Here is a 4173-nt window from a genome sequence, read left to right as displayed (position 1 = left end):
GCCCCGCCGGAACCCCGCCGGAGCACTGCCCCGACGAGGTACTGCCCCGCTGCCCCGTTCGTCGTTGCCGGTTTTTGTTAAAAAAACCCTTCGTTTAAAAAAAACCCTAGATCGGTTTTTTTCGGTTTTATTATTTTGCGAGCGTTCCCCGAACCGTTCGTTTCAACGAACGCGTTCGTCGGTTTTTCTCTGTTAATGAACGACCGTTCTTTAACCGTTCGTCCGTTTTTCTTTTTCGTCGGATTTTTCTGTGATTATCTCAGATTCGATTTCTGATCGAATCTTCGTTTCTGTTTAACTTCTTGCTCGTTTATCGGAATCAGGCGATTCAAGTGCCTAGAGTTTCGTCTCGAAATTGTCTTTCCGTTTAACCTACTCAAACAAGTTTTTGCTACAGTAAAATTTGACCTAGATCCAGATTAGTAAACGAAGCTTCTTTTTCGCAGTTTGACTTTCGTTGTTTCTTTCGAGTTGATTTTTTTTTGCAAACCGGAGTTCTTAAGTTGAACTTTCCGGTTGGATCTTTCATTCGAGTTTTACCTGTGCATTAGGTGAGTACTGATTGTATGCTTGTTTGTTTGCGATAGAGTACCCGGAGTGTGCCGCTTGTTACTTCGAATCGCTAGGTTTTGCGGATCATGAACAAGGCAAGTAACACTTTGATCATACCTTCCATACCCAGTTTTTATTGCATTAGATCTGTTTTCCTCAAACACTTGCATGATTAGGATCTAATTAAATTGTGGGTATTGGGAAGTAGTTGAGGTAGAACCTATTACCTGTTTTATTTATCAAACCCTTGGGAGTTACTTCTACGTTGCTATTATATTGCCATGCTATGCTCGTAGACGTGGATTGGGTTTGAGTGAAATTCATGACAGATGTGAGATTGTTAATAATGGTTTACTTAAGGTGGCAACTTAAACTCACATCTGGGTGGATTGAGGTACCTGGGTATTCCAGGATTGCCTGTTTTTCTTTTGGACCGCCACCCAGGTTCAAAGGGATCATGAGATTATTCATGCTAGAAACTTCCGTGTGCAGCCGCAAGCTATTATGGGCTCTAGCATAGTTGACTAAGTTGTGTGAACTCTTACAGTGGTAGACTAGCAGATGTAGGGGAAAGTAGGTGTAACTGTCTACCCATACGTAAGGTGCAAACACTTCTGAAAGACTGTGTCTCGGTCATCCGTTTCTCAAACATCATGTAGTGCGAGAATCAAGCGGAGGCGATCGAGTCTTGTGGGGAAAAGTGCACAAACCTCTGCAGAGTGTACAAACTAATCATGGTTAGCCGTGTCCCCGGTTATGGACAATTTGAGTATCTAGTACTTGGATTATCATGTGAATCTCATCACTATGTTACTTCTAATTAATTTTGTTGTGTTATTGATGTCATTTAATTGGGTTTGAGATGCTGTCAACCATCTCAATGTTTAACAACCACCATGATAGTTAAATAAAATTTATTCCTTTGAAGTAGGATAAAATTGGCTTTTCGCAAAATTGTAACCATAGAGCTTCCCACCAGCCATATATGCATGTAGTATAGCATTATTATTGTTCATTATTCTCTATGTGTTACATTGCCAGCATATTCTATGTGCTGACCCGTTTTCGGGCTGCAACGTTTCATGTTGCAGACTTTTCAGACGACGAGTAAGGTGCCTTAGGTCGTGGTCTTATACTCAGTGATGCCGCTGGAGTTGATGGACTCACTTATCTTCCAAGTCTTCCGCTGTTATCGTTTTTAGATGGCCTTAAGCCATGTTTATCATACTTAATCTCCTTGGAGATATTCGATGTAATAAGTGTGTGATTGCTACTCTGTTATAAATCCTCCATTTGTACTGTGCGTGTCAGCATTACTGATCCAGGGATGACACTGGTGCACAGCAGCACAGACCATTTGAGGTCTGGTCGCTACAAAGTTGGTATCAGAGCACACGCTGACTGTAGGACACGACCACTAAGCTTAAGCCCTAGAAAGCTTCTCTCTTCTCATTTCTGACCCCTCTCCTTTTTCTACTCTTTTAGGAATGGCGGATGCAAGGAGCAAGTTCATGCAACCAGATGAAGACACGCCTTTTGGTCGACACTTGAAGGAAGTCACCAAGTACTTGAACATAGGAATACCAAGCATCACCGGAACCTACAACGCCACATTACCCGAAGAGGAGAGCTGGAAGATTCAAGTTCACATCCGAGGAAGGACGTTTGTGCCAGTTACTGAACCCATAAGATTGGTTTTCGAAGCACCAACCTGGAGTTTAGGGAAGAGCATGGCCGCACACATCGCCATGGGAAGCATTGGAGAAGTCTACCACCAGGAGCTTAAGGATACTATTTACCAAATTTGTGGACGCCGAGACGCGCAATGGGAGATGATCAAAACCAAGAAGGATGGATCAATTGCAGCTTTCATCCAGGAGCAGAACCAACATATTCGTCGCCAGGAGAACCAGATGTGCACGGACAAGGAAGAACTGAAGAAGGCATTAACCAAGATCAAGGAGCTCCAAGAAGAACTCAAGGCTACACGCGAGGATTATTTGGAGGAAATCAACGCACTAGTAGGGAAGAATGACGACCTGGAGAAGAAGATTGGAGTATTCATGGGAAATCCAGTGCCAAAAGCAGAAGCCGACGAATGCACTTGTCCGGATAACTACATCATCATCGACGACACCGACTCGGAACCAAGTGAAGATGACTGGGTTGACGAAGCTGGAGCAGACATCATGGAGTCTTCAACGGATCAGAATTTCTAGTAGACCACCATATCAGTAGTAGTTTTCCCCCATTTAATAGTATAGTTCAAGCACTTTGTAACGCTAGTTAGATCGATTGTTTTGCCTTGTTTGAATTGATTGAGTGATATTGATTGTATTTGTCTCATGAGCATATGGGTAGTGTTTCTCTCTAGACCTCATTCTATTCTTAACTCTCATCTTTTCTAAACCTATCAGATGCCTCCGAGACGCGACACCGGATTTGTTTTTCCGCCAGAGATCACCCAGTTGATTCAGCAACAGAATGCCCTGATGCAAGTGTTAGTGCAGAACCAAGGCAACAACAACAACAACAACAACAACCCACCGCCGCCACCACCTGTTGATCACTTAGCCCGTTTCTTAAGGCTAAACCCGCCGGTGTTTTCCAGTAGCACCGAGCCGATTGTAGCAGATGATTGGCTCCGCAAAGTTGGAAGGGAGTTGACCACTGCAGGATGCACAGATGCGGAAAGAGTGCGTTTTGCCACACATCAGCTTGATGGACCCGCAGCATCATGGTGGGAGAATTATACAGCCACGCACCCTATTGACACTGTCACATGGGACCAGTTTCAGCAAGCCTTCCGTACAGCACATGTTTCAGCAGGAGCTATGGCTATGAAGAAGCGTGAGTTTCGCAACCTACGCCAAGGAGGACGCACCGTAGGCCAGTATGTGGAGGATTTCAGTAAGTTAGCACGTTATGCACCAGATGACGTTGCTACAATGCTGCCAAGCAGGAGAAATTTTGGAAGGGCTGAATGATGAACTGAGTATGCAGTTGATGGTAGCAACCTTCAACAACTACCAGGAGCTGGTAGATAGAGCTCTCATGATTGAAGGGAAGCAACAACAGATTGAAAACCGTAAGAGGAAGTATGGACAAGGAAAGTACAATTCTGGAGCCCAGCAGAAGCCCCGTTTTGCCCCGAAGCCGGGAGGACAGTTTCAGCATACCCATGGAGGAGGTAGTTCGCACAACCATAATGGCATCAAGAATGGTAATGGGAATGGAGGAAGCAACGGACAGAACCGCACCAACCCATCTACCCCAGCCAAGAGGGACCTGAGCCAAGTCACTTGTTTTAAGTGCCAGAAGAATGGACATTTTGCCAATGAATGTCCTGAAGCCCAAAATGGAAATGGTAATGGAAGCTCTGGGAAGAAGCCAAACCCGTTCAACAAAGGACACGTGAACCACGTGAGCGTGGAGGAGGTTGAAGCTCAGCCTGATGCAGTAATAGGTAAGTTTTTGGTTAAGTCATTTACTGCAACCGTTCTTTTCGATACTGGTGCATCGCATTCATACATATCAAGGGGATTTGTGAATAAGTTTAAGATGTCCACCAAAGTTCTCAGAACCCCTATGTTAGTAACCTCGCCAGGAGCAGAGTATATG

Source organism: Triticum aestivum, chromosome 3D (genome assembly GCF_018294505.1).
Source record: "Triticum aestivum cultivar Chinese Spring chromosome 3D, IWGSC CS RefSeq v2.1, whole genome shotgun sequence".
Classification (NCBI taxonomy): domain Eukaryota; kingdom Viridiplantae; phylum Streptophyta; class Magnoliopsida; order Poales; family Poaceae; genus Triticum; species Triticum aestivum.
The sequence above is the reverse complement of the archived record's forward strand: the minus strand, read 5'-3'. Positions refer to the sequence as shown.